Source organism: Castor canadensis, chromosome 7 (genome assembly GCF_047511655.1).
Source record: "Castor canadensis chromosome 7, mCasCan1.hap1v2, whole genome shotgun sequence".
Lineage (NCBI taxonomy): Eukaryota > Metazoa > Chordata > Mammalia > Rodentia > Castoridae > Castor > Castor canadensis.
This window is the reverse complement of record NC_133392.1, coordinates 54,829,277-54,848,113: the sequence shown is the minus strand read 5'-3', so window position 1 is coordinate 54,848,113 and position 18,837 is coordinate 54,829,277. Positions and strand designations below refer to the sequence as shown.

The following is an 18,837-nucleotide window of genomic DNA, read 5'->3' as shown; positions in this document are numbered from 1 at the left end:
CTAAAAAAAAAAAAAAAAAAAGAAGAACTGGCTGTCCCAGTAGCTCTCATTCCCAAGTGGCAACAACTGACTTGAGCTGGGTTGGGTAGAAGATGACACCTTTTTGAGGGCTAACCACAATCCCCACCATTCCCTAATATTCCTCTGAACTGTGCACAGACACAGGTCAATTGCCACTATCATGTTGTACTGGGCCTCCCTCCTCTTTTAATGTGGATGTCTGGCCTGTGAGGTCTATGGGAAAAGGAACCAACACCCCCCTCCCCATGCCCGCACTCATCCCAGTAATGGTTCAGATGAATTATGCATAGATGAGGCTTAGGGCATTTGCTGAAAGTCCATGCAGCTGAGTCTGCACATAATTTAAAAGGTTAAATAGTGCAAAGACCTTCAAAAAATTAGGTTCTTTAAAGTTCTTACGGTATGGAAGAGAAACTGAGGTCCCAGAAGGCTCAGGGAATTGTGTCCTGTCACACAGACATTTACAGAAAAGCCCAGTCAGAGCCCAGGTCTCTTAACTGCAGACTCTCACCGTAATAACAGAAAGAAGAAAAAGAAACAGCTCCTGAGAAAGGCAGGAGAGTGGGGACACAGTCTCCCTTCCTCCTCCCCCCGGGCTGTGGCAAGCAGCCAACTGGAGCTTGTTGCATATTTAATTTAAACCTTTGTCTGCCCTGGCAAGGACAAAGTACAATCTGTTTTATGTAAAAAGTCTTCCCAGAGGAAAGCCTCCGCCTCCAGCTGCGAAACTGATTGATGTTCTTAAAGCCCCCAGGAACCTCTGCTAGGATCCGAGGTTGCAGCTTCCAAAAAAAGAATTTGTGAAAAGGAAAGCTCTGCAAACAAAAAAAAATTTCCCCTTTATTGTGTTTTTTTCTCAATCTGGGAGAATTAGACTGAAACAAGAGGGAGAAACATGCAAATGAAGACTATATTTTACAAGCAGATTTCAGAGTCCCGGATGGGAGGTGCTTGGGATGGCAAGCTGTTCAGGGAGACTGGAGACTTGTCTAGAAGCTTTGTCTAGAAGCTTTATTTGCATAGCAAGCACTCTGCTCTTACTTAGATTGCCGGTTCCAATCAATATCGACACCAAAATGTTCTAAAAGATGCTTTATCCACACTGGATTGAAGAATGAAAGCATTGATGTCAAAGAATGTCAAGGTGCTGTTTTACTGGGAGTGTTTGTAAAATGTTCTAATGATTAAAATCCATCTTATTTGAGAATTTTGTGGGTTTTCTGATGACTTGTTTCGGAGACCCTGGTTTTGGGTGACACATCTTGCAAAACTAAGGCCAATGTTGAAATCCAGTCCCGCAGTCACCTCCAAGTGTTCCTGGATTGGTCAGGATCAGGGCATCTGCCTGATTTTTGCTTCAGCTCTTGTGACCTCTACATTAGCTAGCGCTCCATTGCCCAGAGAGCAGCACTGAACTGACTTCGGGGGTGAAACTGTTAATGGCAAACAATGTTTTCAGAAGACCTTGGTCCTTGCATTCTGGCGTGGAAGAATCCAAGCAGTAAACCCCATTTACACCCACGTGTTCTGATCAAGGTCTTCTGAAAACACCATTTTGCCATCAACAAAACCACTACAAAAGTTCTGGGGGTGACCAGAGTTTAACCCTGGAGGCCTGGTCCTTCTCACTGTTCCTGGCCCTGCGCAGAGCAGGGCATGTGTCAGACTGGGAAGTTAAGATACAAGGGCCTGTCTTCCCCTCTGGCTCAGGGGCCAAACTTCAGCTTGGAGTCAGAACAAAGCCACTGCTGGGTCAGGCTAAGGAGCTCAAGCCTGTTTTGGGACAGAGCCAGGACCCAGAAACCATTGCCATGAGCCACCAGCTGGCGCTGGTCCCAGGAATATGTGCAGCTGCTGCGCGGACCAGACTGGGCCTGCAGACTGTCACGGTGCCAGCCCCTCACTTAGGCCTCCCAGTCTCTGCTCTCATCAGGCTCACACCCAATGCCCTGTGTACTTTGGCATCAGCCTGCTTTTAGGTGTGTCCTGGGATGACTGAATAGACCTTCAGAACAACCACACCATCTCTTATCTTTCTGGACATTACACTGTTGTTCTAAAACTCCGTAGAGGTCAGGTGTATAGCTCCAACTTTCTTCTGAAGTTCATTGGTCTGATGAAAATGAAGGGATGAACTATTTCCCTTAACTCTGTGTGGTCTGATTTAAGTGCCTGTCATTAGTACTTCTAACAAGAACACAGGCGCCATAGATGCAGAAACAAATCCCTCCCCTTATGCCCTAATGGTGGGGCAAGACCAATGAATGGCCACATTCACAGTTGTTTCCAGAAATAATTCCTGGTATCTTGGGCATTAAACTTCAGTAATAAAGTTAACAACAGTGCAATCATAGTGAGGAAAGGTCAAAGAGGGGGAAATCTCTGTTTTTAAGAAGGTCTTATGTTCCTTTTATAGGTAAGAGATCATTTTCATATCAGTAGCTATTCCCCAAGGCAAATAATCCCAGTGACCCTCTGAGAAAAAAAATCAGCTGCTTCTATCCCTGAATTTTGTTTCCTCCCACATTGGTTAGGCCCTCTCCAGCCTCGGTACAAATTCCAGCAATTTGATAGACTGTACCTAGTCCATCTTTATAATCTCTTATCGCCAAGGAAAGGTCTACAGCCATTCAGGACAGTCCTGGCCTTAAGCATGCTCCCTAATTCAGAATAAAGGGCAAGATGCCACCGTGGGGCCAGCAGGAGCAGTCCCATGGAGAACAGCCCAGGAGCTTAAGCTGTAAAGATAAGACAAGGTCTCTGTGCTCAGGAAACTGTGATCTAGGGGAGGTCATGGGTCTGTTGCTTAACAAGGTGATAAGTGCATGCTAGCAGTGTGAACCAAGTACCATGGGAACTCAGAGGAAGCAATGATTAATTTTGCTGGGTATGGGGATTAAAGATCTGGGAATGCTTCCCAGAGAGAGTGACAGTTGAGCTGAAACTTAAAGGATGAGCAGGCTTTGATCAGGAGGAAATTTAGTGGGCAGGGTGCTCCACAAGATGCATTCCAGGAAGAGGCATGGTGCAGACGTCTTCCAGGCACTGAGAAGTGATGATACTGGAAATGTGTGGCGCATAGCAGGTCATCCGGTATAGCTGGAGTTTGCAGAATAATGGAGGGAGTGACACAAGAAAGACTGAAAGACTGGGCCAGATGTTGACTGTCCCAGAAAAACTACCCCCTTGGACTTTATCCTAAAGGCAGCAGTGGGGAAGCATGTGAAGGGTTTTAAGCAACTGGCTGGATCCAGGGATTTAGGCTAGTGTATACTAACAAGCAAAATTATCTGAACAAATTACCCTGGAAGGTCACTTTGGGTGGTTTGGACAAACCGGCTGAAACAGATACTTCCCCCTTTCTCCCAGTAGGATGGGCTGCCCCAAACTCAGCCTCCTGCAGGACTGGTGGCGTCTTTCCCACTGCAGTCAGACAAGTTACAATCCCCCTCTCCCCACCAAGCCTCAATCTCCTTAGCTGGAAAGCTGGCTTTCCTAGGCTACGCCTCAGAACAGCTAATATCTAATTCAGACCACCTGGTATCCCAGTGGCTGTTTGAAACCCAGTGATAAATTGCTTCTCATACTTTTTTTTCTTCCTTGTTGGAAGCAACAAGGAAGTAGGGTCCCTGCTCTGGAATATAACTTGCCATGTTCCAGTAGGTGCCTTGCCTTGGATTAAGGAGAGGCTGGAGATTGTAGACAACTGCTGACACTTGCTTCGTAAATTTCTTCAGTAAAGCCTGTTTCTAAATCCATATCATGGAATGTTGTGGAATGCTTTCAGACCCTCTTTTTTGATCATGGTGACCTCTGAAAGCACCTACACTACACCAAAGTGGGTTAGCCTAGAAATGGAATAAAGCATTTATTTTTTTGGTGGTGGTGGTACTGGGGTTTTAAACTCAGGCCTCACACTTGCTGGGCAGGCGCTCTACCACTTGAACCACTCTGCCAGCCCTTTTGTGTGCTGGGTATTTTCAAGACAGGGTCTTGAGAACTATTTGCCCAGGCTGGTCTCAATCCTCCTGATCTCTGCCTCCCAAGTAGCTGAGGATCATAGGCATGAGCCACTAGTGCCCAGCTAAATAAGGCATTTCTTCATGTTGATTGAGACTCTTTATGTAAAAACAGACAATCCAACTAAAAGTGGCTTTAAATTCAAGTAATTGTTGAGGCACTCATAGGTTACTTCATTTAATGGCCCATGTCTCTCTCTCTCTCTCTCTCTCCTCTCTCTCTGTGCTCCGCTTTCACGAGGGTCCACTTTATTTGAAGGACAACTCTCCTACTGGTTAGAGGAAGGTCGCCAGTGAATATCAGGTCTCTAACATCACATCCAATTTCAGAGAGGGTTTTTGGACTAGCATTCCAAGCCATTACCTGAAATTCACCTAACTTGGATAAGTTGCACTCATATATCTATGCCTCACATCAATGCCTCTATTTGTTTACCAAATATTTACTGAGTACCTACTATATACCAGCTACCACTATGTCTGAAATAACATTGAATGACTAATTGGCTTAAACTAATTGGTACTCACCACCAAGGTGGGAGTATGTTCAGTTTCCCCAAAAAAACGTAGAGTTCAAAGTGTAAACTTAGATGAGGACCTCTGTGCTACTAGGAAAGGGGAAGAAGGGAATGGATCCTAATGAGGCATCTACAGCCAGCTTGTACAGTCTTGCTACTACTGACAGTATGGTTCAAGGACATCATCTGGAGCTTACTATAAAGGCAGACTCTTAGGTAGTGCCCCAATTCTAGTGGATCAGAACCTGCATTTTTATAAGATTCTCAGAAGAGCCATAAAAATACAAAATTTTGATCCAAGCTACTGGGGGAGGGGGGATTAGTGAGACCTCTCCTCACCAGTGAGCTAAATATGGTGGTGTGCGTCTGTAATCATAGCTATACAGGAGGTAGAGATGTGATCGAGGTCTGAGGCAGGCTACAGGCAAAAACACAAGACCCTATCTGAAAAATAAACTAAAGCAGTTCAAGTGGTAGAGCATCTGCCTAGCAAGCATGAGGTCCTGAGTTCAAACCCCAGTACCACAAAAATTAAAAAAAAAAAGAAGAAAAACTTCGAGAAGAACTCATTTACGGGATAGATAAAAACATTATTATGATTGAAGATGGAAGGGAAGGAAGTTGGAAAACAAACCAAATCATCTCTGTGGCAAAGCTGGGTGACTTCTGCTCAGAACAGTTCTCCCACTGGCAGTTGAGCATCTGGTCCAAGGGGAGACCACCTGCCAAGGTCAGCCAATTAATGGATCGGTCTTATGAGAATATGAGTGTGAATGATAGAAACAGATATGAATGTTCCTTGAAGCAGTGCTGCAAGCTGCCAGAGCCCTAAAAGATCCAAAAGTGCCTGATGTGGGAGCATCCAGCTGCCGAAGCTGCAATTCCTTTGATTCATCCTTTCCAATGTCCCCTTTTTAGCTTAGGTTTGCCATCAAAACGACCTTAACTTGTGCTCAGTTCAGCAGCACATATCCTAAAATTGGAGGAGAACAGAGACTAGCATGGCCCCTGTGCAAGGATGATATGCAAATTGAGGAAGTGTTCCATATTTTTTAAAAAAACCACAACCTTAACTTACATAGCTTTGACTTTCTCAGAACAGTTATCTGCTGAGAATGACATTGTTTGCCCTGCCTTGAGGGGAGAAACAGAGGTAATCCATTTCACCACATAGGATTTTCTTCACAGCTTCCAAACTTGACGGTTAACAGAAGACATGAACACAGATCTTCATTCACAGTTGACGTAACATAACAAAGCCAATTTTTAGCCATATTCTTAAAACACTCTACATTTCTGAAAATGCTTGTGGTTTTTATAATAAATGTCCCATTTTTAGATTACTTTATATAAGTTAATGTATGTTTCTAGAAGAATCAACCCATGTGGCCTCTTTAATCTGACTATCTATTGTTAAGTTTTTCAAATGAAGCTGACTTTTATAAATGTATCTCCCCAAAGATAGTGTCATTGTGATATCAATTTGTTTTCTTTCTTTCTTTCTTTCTTTCTTTCTTTTTGGTGGTACTGAGGTTTGAACTTACGGCCTCACACATGGTGGGCAGGCTTGAGCCACTGTGCCAGTCCCAATTTTTTCTTTTACATGCAAAATACTTTCAATCAAATGGTAGCTAATAACTAGGCTGTTTGGAATGGGAACAACAGTACAAGCATTTAAAGCTTGATTACTCCTTCAAGGCTCATTGTGAGGAAAGCAAGCCTTTTTTTTTTTTTTTTTGCAGTACTGGGGCTTGAACTCAGGGCCTACACCTTGAACCACTCCACCAGCCCTTTTTTGTTGTTGTTGTTAGTTCACATCTTTTATTAATCTATTCACAATTACTTGTCTTCTGGTTTATTGAAGCAGTAAGTCAGACAACACTTGCCACAATAGTGTCTGCCGAAATGGCTAGCCATAAAAACTGCAGCACCACATTCATCTGAAGGACACTCATACCAAAGGCAACTGATTTTGCCATTTTCATCGACCTTATAATATTTCAGGACTGCCAACTTAACCTTCTTTCTCTTATGCTTATTCTTCTTGGGAGTGGTGTCGAACTTCTTTACTCAACACAAGATGAAGGGTGGACTCCTTTTGAATGTTGTAGTTTAACAAAGTATGCCCATCTTCCAGTTGCTTACCAGCAAAGATCAGTCTTTGCTGATCAGAAGGAATTCCTTCCTTATCCTGGATCTTGGCCTTGACATTTTCTACAGTATCCGAGGGTTCAACCTCGAGCGCGATGGTCTTCCCCGTAAGGGTTTTCACGAAAATCTGCATCTTGGCAGCGGTTCCACAGCAAATGACAGATCAGAAAGGAAGCCCACCAGCCCTTTTTTGTGAAGGGTTTTTTCGAGATACGATCTCACAGAACTATCTGCCCAGACTGGCTTTGAACCTCTCTGACTCCTGAGTAGCTAGGATTGCAGGCATGAGCCACTGGTGCCCAGCACAAGGCTTTCTTTATTAGTCTCATTCTGAATTACTTGGAGTACTTCATCTTACTCTATAATATTCTCTTTCTTAAAAAGAAAAAAAAAACTTAATACAACAAAACAATGCAGAGGTCAAGTCTTATAAGGAACAAATATGATGACATCACACAGGGAAGTGAGTCACTGTGCATCACATTGCAGACTGAGTCAGGACTAAACTGACTCATGTCCTTCTCGGCCAAGAACCAATTCTAGTTACATCATGATGGAAAATGACTCATTTACTACCTTTATTAGCTCCTTTCAAGATGAAATCAACTGCAAACAGGACAAGGTCTCATGAAACTCAAGTGCTCTGCTTGAGCCTTTCCTCTCTGCTGACACACAGAGGATTTCTGTGTCTGAAACTAACTGGTTATTTTGCCTCATAAATGCATGCTCAGCCTTGACAACAGTTTGCTGCTTTTATCTGAGCTAACTACATCTAAACATTGAAGTAGCCATAATCTTTGTGGTCATTATCCATAAGCATATTTTTTGGACAATCATTTGGTTGATTGTAAATCTATCATCACTCAAGTTATAATGACCATGGTTAAAATAATCTGAAAATAACCTACCCAGTTAGTGTTTTCATCAATAGAAAGTCAAAGTACAGCAATAGCTAACAGCTGTCCTTTTTGCCCTGTGATTACCCCTGCAAGTCAACAGTACAAAAGAGAGCTGCACTGATAGAGCTTTCCAGTTAAAATTAGGAACACAAGCTAAGTGAAAACTGCAAAACCATGCAATATTTCCCAAAGCATCTTAAATAAGTGCCTTTTAAAGAAACATTGATATTCTTAACACTTCCAAATATAAAGTGGAATATTTTTTAAAGTATGCATTGATAGTTAGCAAAATCCCCTATCTAGCAGAACTAGTCACATTCTTGGGGAAATTTCACACACAAATCCAAAAGTTCTAATAACCCGCCCATATGACAACAATTGATTAAGACAGAATATCAACTGGTCCCTTTGGAAAGGACATTTAAAGTTCTCTCCAATAATCCCCAGTTTTCCAAGGTTCCTGTCATTCCCTTTTGTCTTAACCAGGTTCATTTCACATTACTTATTTGATCCTGGAAGGCACTTGAGTTTGCAATTCATCATAAGTATATTCCTAACTTTTTCTTTTTTCTTTTTTTTTTCCCCTTTTTCTTACTGCTCAGATATACTATAGGGAAATAGAAACTTTTTCTAAAAAACTTAAATACTTATCCAATTGCATCATGGCCAATCTCGTTTCTAATTCTTCAGTGAGATCCTTCTTCACTTAGCATGTATGGAGCATCATATTTGTACAAGACGATGTGCCAGGTTCAGTACATAAAAGTGTAAGATACTGTCTTCAGCCTCCAGTTGCTTGTGATATGATTGGACAGGCCATAGAAGCACGTTTTTTCTTTAAAATACTATCTTAAACATTATGAAAATGAGGCTCAGAGACTTTATATTAATTTACCCAAAAGCACAGATAAGTAAAGCTTATCTTTCCCAATTCATGGACCTCTACTTCTCAATCAAAAACTATAATACCAGGGAGGGTATTGCAGTACACTTCCATAATTTCAGCTACTATGGAGGCAGAGATAGAAGGATGGAAGTTTGAAGCCAGTCCAGGCAAAAGTTATTGAGACCCTATCTCATTAAAAAAAAAAAAGCATGCACGTGTGTGTGTGTGTGGCACACACATATAATCCTAGCTGTAATCCCAGTTATTTGGGAGGTAGAAGTAAGAGGATAATAACCCTAGGCCAGCCTAGGCAAAAGCACAAGACCCTATTGATATGAAAAACAAACTAAAGCCCAAAAAATGACTGGGAGGGTGAGACTCTGAGTTGAATCCCCTGTACTGAATAAACAAATAAACAAACAAACCTGTAATACCTAGTATTTGCATAACACAGTGTTCTGTGGTGTGAAGTATTACAGGGCACAGTCATTATTCCCAAGATACACGTTCTCGTCTGGTTCTGAAGACATTAAATGATTCAAGCAGCAGCCTGCATGTGATGAGTGCTTGAGAGTGAGCTGAGCACTAGCACTGGAGCCATCTCCTACGTGGCTGCACCAGGAGACCAGAGGCCCCTCTGAGGCCTGAGGACCCTTGTGCAGACAACATCCTTGACTTCAGGATTTGAAGCCTCTGCAGAGGCTGGAGCCAGCTGCAGGAGCCTGAGGTTTCCCCAGCAAACCCACACAATTCTGACTAATGACAACAGGGAAAGTCTCAGCAAGGAAGTAGCGGTGAGAGTAGGGGAAAAGAGGAAGAAAACCAGAAAGTCCCAAAGAAAAGCTAGCAAGGTCCCTGGTAGCCTATGTAGAGCCTTCCAGCCCTGTGGTCCCTGCCTGCTTGGATCTCTAACCTGCACTCAGATTAGTCAGGTATGGGGGCAGTCAAGTTAGGATCCAGTGGTGACCTTCATAAGTGTGTCCTGAGCCTGTTCACTGTATGATCTATTCTATTGTCCTTTGCTGTGCATCCTCTCGCTACCCCGCTCCCCATCCCACTCTAAACTTTATCTCCCTCAAGGGACAGCTGAACTCAACAATTTGTGTTCCCTGAGTTCCAGTGTCACTGACTGCCCTCTGTGATTGGCCAGTGAGAGGCACTGGCTTGAAAATGTGAAGGAAACAGGAAAAGAGAACCCTAGGACAGCTTCTCCTTGACGAAGGGTCCCCTCTGTGGTTTCAGTTCTATTGGACAGGCCTGCCATCATTCTTGTCACTGCCTGGCAACCCCAGGTCCTGTAACTTTAATTCCTGACTTCTCTCTGTTGATAAACCCCTGTTGGGACCTCAGTTTCTTCATCACCTGTGTAAACATTCCTGTATTGAATTACTTCTCTTATAAATACTTAACATGGTTTCTGATTAAATGGCTAGATCCTGATTAATGCATACATACATACATACGTATACATAAAGAACTGATATGTTAGAATAGTAAACTGCCAAGTAGTGCAGTTCCAACTCTCAAGAGGGGAGCACAAATGCTAGTCTTCTCTTACCCCCATGCCAATAGGCAGGAACCACTTAGATGACTATTCAAACAGAAAATTTATCTTACAGGCATTCAGGAAAAACTGGGTTGCCACCTGAGTACAAGCAATTGTCATATCAATTCACTGTCTTTGAAGTGTGTCATATAAGCACATGCCCCATGGTTGTCATACCACTGACTCTTCTAAGAGAAATTATGAGAATGTGATGTTCAAGCAGCTCTATCCACAAACTTGATGTCCCAAGAGCTCATGCTGTTCTTGAGTTAATTTAAATTAATAGAATATCTCAAAGAGGTAGTGGGAGAAGAGAAAAGCAGAAATGTTTTTATTAAAAAAAAAAAAAAGAGGAAGGCAAAGATGAAAGTCAGAAAGAGAAGGGGAAAAAGAGCTAGCTCATGAGATTCACTGGTGTGAAGGGAGGAGCCATCCATCCTAACTTGGAAGGAGGCATAGAAAGCGAATGAACCAATGGCCGAAGGAGGAAGCAAGAAAAATGCCAGTTCCTCTTTAATCAGGATACCCTCATGGCTTCACAATTCAGTAGAAATGCCCACAATTTGGAAAAGTAGATATTCTCAGAAAAATTAAAATTCAGTACTTCATTTCACAGTAAACAAAGAATGACTTGCAGATTGACTTTCTTTTTGCAAACTGAAATATGAAAAGGTTCTCTCTGTTAGCATATATTACAGTAAAGGATAGCTTATACACTAAATTTCTTCTATCTCAAGAATTATCACTTATGGAAAAGTATACAAATTATATATTTAGATACATATGAAATATACTTATATATAAAAAAATGATACAAATCACACAATTTACAACTTACTAAACCAAATCTTCTATGCCTCATCTTTGAGGGACTTGTTTTTTAGAACACACACACCCCTACATACACACACAAACACACACATGCACTTCCCCCAAATACTTCTCAAAATATTTTCAAGTAAATTCACTTTATTAATAAAAGCCAGGCTGAGATTGTTTTTATATTTTATGTTCACCTCCATTGTTCCACGAAATGTGAGAAAAATGCAGGCCTTTGCTGGAAATACTAAATTAGAAAAACAGCTGTGCTTTTTACATTGTCCTGTCCTAGAAAAAGGCACCCAGGACAATCCCCGCAGCTGGCACACTCTACATGATGTGCTCATTACCACAAGTAAATAAAGTCAGTAAATTACCGGCAGAGCACAGGGGACCATGATGAACCTAGGAAACAACCCTTTCATCAAACTCTCTGCACATTGTATATTGCCTGGACAAAAAAGCAAATAATGATGATCAACGGGGAATTAATATTTTAGTCAAAGAGGAATGGAGATGAATGCATACTATAAATTATTAACCAGTACTTGCACTCTATCCCTTTGGCACAGTGTGAAATAGGCTTCTAAAGAAACAGGATACATATCTTCTACCTACCTAGCAATGTTTACTCCAACCAATGAATAATATCCATAAAGATGCCTATCTCTAAGACATTCAAGAGGGAAATTTATACCTGAATCTTTCTGTAGTAGAATGTAAGCAAAACATAAATATTTCTATGTTTATACTTACATAAGCAGACATGTGTTATGTCATATGTCTATAAATATTATTGTGTTGTAGCAGGAAAACAATCATTGAGCTGGGATTGGAGAACCATCAGCTCTTCCTTGCTCTTGGCTATGACCAGAAGTGACACCTCAACCTTCCTGGCCTCAATTTTCCTCAAATGTAAAATAAAGGATTGGATCACACATGACCTTGAAGAATACTTTCAGCGTTAAAATTCAGCATTACAGTCTCATAATGAGCAGATACTGGAAAAGAGGAAAAGTTATGATCAGGGTTCCAGCACAAAAATGAAAAACAAATATAGAAACTCCTCCGTTCCTTAAACCAATAAAACATATACTGACACAGGAGAAAATATATGCATATATAATCACATACACATACAGTCAGTCATTTGTATATATAAGTGTTACTCTCTTACTAAAAAATAATCACGAACTAATAATTGTACACATAAGCAAAGGAGGTGTATATTTGCATAGTAGTATACTATGAAGTTTACACCAGAAATTATTAAATCATTAGCTTGGAAAATTTGAGAAATTCTGCTACTTGAAATATTGAGCAATCTCAGACACAATTTCCTGGATGTGAAATTCATTTATAAATAAATGAAAGGGAAGGCTGTATTTGCTGTATGCTTTTTTTTTTTTTTCGGTGCTAGGGATCAAACCCAGGTCCTTATGCATGCACTCTATCACTGAGCTATCTCCCCAATCCTCTTGTGATTTAAAAGACCCCAAAATGAGTGACTTGGACCCCACTTTCCAAGAACACACAACATAATACTCTTTACCAAATCAGACTGTGATAGTGCTACTCAGGGAGTGTTTATAAGTTAAAGAGGACACAGAGCTGGGTGAGCTTCATTCTTGTCCTTTCAAGTTTATTTTGAAAATTAAGAAGCCTCTGACTCAGTTCTGTGTCACAGAGGGAGTTTGCACCTTGGAAAGAACCTAGTTGATGTCAGGGCTTAAAGGCTGGAAACCAGTGAGTCCTCTCCTCCCATCTTTTAGGTGAAGAAGGCCAGACAGGGTATGTACCTTGCCCTGTGCTAAGTATTTGGCCGAGTTAGACTAGAAGTCGAGACTTTTCACTCCAGGCCAGACTGCTTTCCCTCACTGTTCCCCTTTTCTCTGTGTGGATCCAAAACAAATCATTCCCTCCCTGACATGGCAATGGTCCTTCTAGAATGAAGAGGATATTCTGTTACCTCACCCTGAGAAGTTCCTCCCAAGTCACAAAGTTTTTCCCAAGCTGACTAATGCTTTGCTTGGTCAGAATTATTTTTGAACTATCATTCTGAATATCCTCTCCCAGCTGAACCATCTAAGAACCAAACAGCTTATATCCATGGACCTTACTGTGTTAGTCCCAAGAGTGAAAGAGCCAGCATGGCCTGTGTGGTGTGGGTGTGACTCACTGACCAAGTAACATACAGAGAAATAGAATCTCTCTGAAGAACTCAGGATATGGATATGAGATACAAATCCATATCTCAGTTTCCTTATCTGTCACATGGAGGCAAATTTGCATTTAAATTTCTAAGACCACAAAAAGAGAGAAAAGAATTATTAATATTTTAAAGTCTTACTTCATAGATACAAATTTGATTTTTTTCTTTTCTTTTTTTTTTTTTTTTGTGTGGTACTTGGGCTTGAACTCAGGGCCTCATGCTTACTAGGTAAGTGCTCTACCACTTGAACCATACCCAAAGCCACAAATTTGAGTCTTTAAGTAGGAAATAGGTCTTTAAAATTATGTAGTTTGTTTCTTCATTTCACAAAAGATAAAAGGGATCCAGAGATTTTGATTTGTTCAACAGTATCCATCTAGATGGTTCTAGAGTTGAAAAAACTGGGCCTTTTGGCATGCAGTTCAGTCCTTTTGGCTCTATGATATATTGCTCACCTTATTAGAGTGCTGAATAAATGTGACAATCTAGAATATGTAAAATCTAGAAGATTCATACTCATTGAATCTTGGTAAGACACAAGATGGCAGTCTCCTACATTATCAAGTCAATTACCCTTCTCCTGCCCTCAAATTAATTTTGTTCCTTGTAAATTATGTGCTGTCTTACCATATAATTTCAGAAACAGAGGCAACTCCTACAACCTAAAAATTTTGAGATAATCAAGCTAGGTCATGATAAAAGAGGAAGACAAAAAGAGGAAATGCTGACTGTATTAAAATGCTGCTTTAAGCTAGAAGTTTCCAACTGCATGCAGGCAGCCCTAACCATTCCTCTCCCACTCCCCCACCTCCAAGGGAAGCTACACACCTCTCTTTCCGACTTCCATACCTATGGCTTCAATTTCAGATTACTTTGGTTTTTTCTCTTCTTTTTTCTTTTTTTGGTGGGCTTTGCCATACAGGGTCTACACCTTGAGCTGCCCCACCAGCCTTTTTTTGTGAAGGGTTTTTTGGAGATAGGGTCTTGTGAACTATTTGCCCAGGCTGGTTTCAAACCGTGCTCCTCCTGATCTCTGCCTCCTGAGTAGCTAGATTGCAGGCATAAGCTATCAGTGCCCATTCAGGTTACTTTTTTGTTGATTTAATCAAGGCACTTAATCATCTGACCATACCTAGATGAAAATGACAAGGCTCCAACTCTTCATGGTACTTGCCTAAGGGCTGCTCCATTCTTAACAGCTTTAGTACAATATTCTCTCGAGGTATAAAATCTACTCTACCAAGTACTGCTATGCTCTTCAGGAAAACAGTTTAAAATAACATAGCTGGAAATGAATTCTGAAGGACACCGCGCCCAGAGCTCTGCTACTGGAGAAAGACAGAGAAAGAAGGTACAAAGAGAGCTTGGCACCAGTGGCTCACACCTGTAATACGAGCCACTTGGGAAGCTGAGATCTGGAGGATCACAGTTCAAAGCCAGCCCCAGTAAAAAGTTTGAGAGATCCCATTTCCAAAGTAGGCAGAGCAAAATGGACTGGCAGTGTGGCTCAAGCAGTAGAGTGCCTGCTTAAAAAAAAAAAGTAGAAAGAGGGCAGGACTGTCACCCTCCGTGGAGTTTATTGGAAGACTAAGCTAGAATGGGGAGAAAGGGTCTTAGAAGAGACAAGGAAGAATTAAAACTGTTTCCCCATGTTAAGGTGGGCTCAGAGGCCAACCAACTGTTTCTTAGACCATTCTTTTCTGAACAAAACAACATTTCAAAATAAGAGAAAGGAGGATTTTTTTTTTTCCCTTAAAGACAGGAGTCATTTCACAGACTTGAAATCAGACCACACTGTAGCTCCGTCTGCAAAAATAATGGTTTTTCCTGACATTTGAAACAGCACAATTTAACGACTCAGTGTTTCATTTGACATTTAAGAAGTCATCCATCTCCAAGAAGCTTATTGGCAAATCTTCTCAGTTCCAGGAATTAGCAAATATAGTGCATGAGAAACACATCTACTAGAGCCCAAAACACTCTAAAAAGGAGCCCAAGACACTGTGAATAAACTAATCATTACCCGCCAAGATCTGGACCTGCCAATGGACTTTTTGTAAGTCACTTACTCTTTCAAGGTTAAGTTCATGCAGTAGGAAAACAGGTATTCAAGAATGAGGTGTCTGGGCTAGAATTGTGACTACTCTACTGCTTACAAGCCATGAAATCTTGGGCACAGTATTTAACACTCTGTGGTTTCCTTCTTTCTAAAATGGTGATAATAGTTTCTATCTTTTTGGGTTAAGATGACTAAATGGACTAATATTTGTAAAGTCCTTAGAACAACCTGGTTGTTATTTGAAAATTATGAATGACATGTATATGTCAACTTTTTTATTTTGTGTGCTAATCCTCACTACATGTGACTCAACCAACATCATCACATTTCTCCTGACACCTGTCATTGCTGTATTGTGGTACATAATTCCATCAGAGTCAACAGGATGATATGAATCTACTGCTGGCATCGCGGGGAAAGAGAGAATGACTCTTTCCTACTGGAGTTGACTGCTAGAGGATTAAAGACTGGAGCTGCTGTTGCTGTCTTTCAAATATAGAGAAGAATCTGCCTGAGAAGAAGAGAGTAGAACAGATCCATGACAGAGGAATCTCATTTTATTGACATTTGAACTCCTGGATCATGGGATACTTGAAGTCAAACCTCCTTCTAGATTTCTCAATTACATTTCCAATTTTTCTTCTATTAGTTTAGGCTGAGCTTTTGTTGTTTTTGTTTGTTTATTAACTGCTTGCAAATCTGAGAGACCAAACTGATATAATTTACAAAATGTCTCAGGGTCCATAATATACATCATGGCTATGGCAGAGATGATCAGAACAGTCTCTGCATCAGAGAGCATAGAACTTCCATGTAGTAATACAAAAACTTAGAGCCTCATCAGCACTGAAAATGTCTAATTCTGCCTTTGTGGTTTCTGTAAGACCACTTCGCTTTTCCTGGTCTCAGTTTCCTTATCTGCAAATCTGGAAATGAAGCAAATAACCTCTTTTTTTTTGTTTTTTTGTTTTTTGGCTACATAGAATCCCACTATGTAGCCAAGGCTGGCTTCAAACTCAAGATCCTCATGCCTCAGTTTCCCCATGTGCTAGGATTATAGGTATACACTACCATACCTGGCTTCAAACTAAATAGTCTTTTTGGACCCTTTCAACCCTAAAATTTTATGATGATGCCTAAAATTGGTTACCTTCAAGATTTCACCTAAGCGTACTTTTTCCATTAGCTGTAAGGCCAAGAAAAATAATTTTCTGAAAGAAGGATTGTTTGTTGGTTTGTTGGTTGGTTGTTGGGCATTTCTAAGGAGGAAGATGGAAGGGAATTGACTTGCTTATGATTTACATGTGTTTTCAACAGCTCTCCCTCACTTCATGCATCACAATTGGAACTGTGTACCCACTTTTGTGTAAGAAAAACAGGTTAGGCTAGAAAAGACTGAAGAAGCCCTAGTGCAGAAGTTACCAGAGTTCACTGCAGTTCTCTGCAGTCAGCAACAGAGAGGTGGGCATGGAGACCATCATCTAGCCATTACCTCCCATATTAGCCATTCCTCTTCCCCTCAGCTCAATATATTCTGCTGTCCCACAGTGACGGCTGCTACATGGACACATTTGTGAAAATAGAAGGAAAGGGGGGAAAATGCGATACTCATGCAAAATGTATTCAGGGAACAAAAGATAGCACAGTAAACCCTGTTAACTAGTGAGCAATTAGCTACCGACCTCAGTTATTCAGAAAATAATTGATGATAAGAAGAGGGAGCAGAAAGAACTATTTCTGATCAAGTTGAATAGATGCCTCCTTATCAAAGAGCTAAAGACCATATGCATGACTGATAAGAAAGGTAGAAAGGTCTTCAGCTACCCTATTTAATTTTAGACATGATTCTAATAATCTGATTTCTTCAAATCCCAGGTCATCAGAAATTAGAAACAGTCATTTAATTAAAGACTGTGAGGATAGGTAGTAGAAATGAACTGAACTGGCAGCCAACACAAAGAGAGGAGCAGAACAGCTATAAAAAAAAAAAAAAAAAGCAGGAAAACTGAAAATGAGAACCACAGCAAGTCCAGGTCACTTACATATACCTCAAAAACAGTTGTTGAGTGGTATTACTTTTATTTTTATTAAAGAAACTCATATGACTTACTGAGTTTATTAAATAAAAAACATTCTTTTTTAATTACCTCATTTAATCTTCAGAACATTATGAAGTGCAAAGAGGTTAAACAACTTCCCCAAAGCCACACAATTCATCCTGGCAGGACTGGGACTCAACCCAGTCAGTCTAGCTCCAGGGTGCCCTCACACAGCCCCTGTGCCAGCTGGCTTACCTGACACTGCCTTATAGCCAGCATCATGGCCACTATTCACTGTTCATGATGTCCACTACCAACAATGTACATTAGATAAGCAATACAATCTATTCAATGAAGATAACAAATGAAAACTCCAATGTAAGAGATTGAGGAAGATTATAGAAAGTGGAGAGATCTCCCATGCTCATGGATTGGTAGAATCAACATAGTAAAAATGGCTCTACTCTCAAAAGCAATCTACATGTTTAATGCAATTCCCATAAAAATCCCAATGACATTCATCACAGAGATTGAAAAATCTCCTGTTAAATTTATTTGGAAACACAAGAGACCACAAATAGCCAAGGCAATACTCAGAAAAAAGAACAACGCTGGAGGTATCACGATACCTGACTTCAAACTATATTACAAAGCAATAACAATAAAAACAGCATGGTACTGGCACAAAAACAGACATGAAGACCAGTGGAACAGAATAGAGGACCCACATATGAAGCCACACACCTCTAACCAACTTGTCTTTGACAAAGGCACTAAAAATATACAATGGAGAAAAGACAGCCTCTTCAACAAAAACTGCTGAGAAAACTGGTTAGCAGTCTGCAAAAAACTGAAACTAGATCCATGTTTATCACCCTATACCAATATTAACTCAAAATGGATCAAGGATCTTAATATCAGACCCCAAACTCTAAATTGGTAAAGGAAAGAGTAGGAAATACTCTGGAATTAATAGGTATAGGCAAGAACTTTCTCAATGGAACCCCAGCAGCTCAGCTCTACCCTCAGCATAGATAAATGGGACTTCATGAAACTAAAAAGCTTCTGTTCAACAAAAGAAATGATCTCTAAACTGAAAAGAACACCCACAGAGTGGGAGAAAGTATTTGCCAGCTACACATCAGACAAAGGACTGATAACCCAGAATATATAGGGAACTCAAAAAACTAAATTCTCTCAAAACTAATGAACCAATAAAGAAATGGGCAAGTGAACTAAACAGAACTTTCTCAAAAGAAGAAATTCAAATGGCCAAAAAACACATGAAAAAATGCTCACCATCTCTAGCCATTAAGGAAATGCAAATCAAAACCACACTAAGATTCCACCTCACCCCTGTTAGAATAGCCATCATCAAAAACACCACCAACAACAGGTGTTGGCAAGGATGTGGGGAAAAGAACCCTTATACACTGTTGCTGGGAATGCAAACTAGTACAACCACTCTGGAAAAATATTTGGAGGCTTCTTAAAAATCTAAACATAGACCTGCCATATGATCCAACAATACCACTCCTGGGGATATACCCAAAGGAATTTGACACAGGTTACTCCAGAGGCACCTGCACACCCATGTTTATTGCAGCACTATTCACAATAGCCAAGTTATGGAAACAGCCAAGATGCCCCATTATTGATGAATGGATT

General features: G+C 40.7%; 1 long non-coding RNA gene, 1 other non-coding gene and 1 pseudogene across 2 annotated transcripts in view; 1 reads left to right on the top strand and 2 right to left on the bottom strand.

Annotated features, from left to right (window-relative positions):
• Positions 1–18,837, bottom strand: part of LOC141424802 (uncharacterized) — a 35,306-nt gene that overhangs the window by 6,601 nt on the left and 9,868 nt on the right. The gene's annotated exons all lie outside the window — the stretch shown is intronic.
• Positions 5,508–5,611, top strand: LOC141425204 (U6 spliceosomal RNA). Its single transcript, XR_012450293.1, has one exon. It is a non-coding gene; the product is annotated as a U6 spliceosomal RNA (small nuclear RNA).
• On the bottom strand, positions 6,183–6,967 carry LOC141424623 (ubiquitin-ribosomal protein eS31 fusion protein-like; annotated as a pseudogene).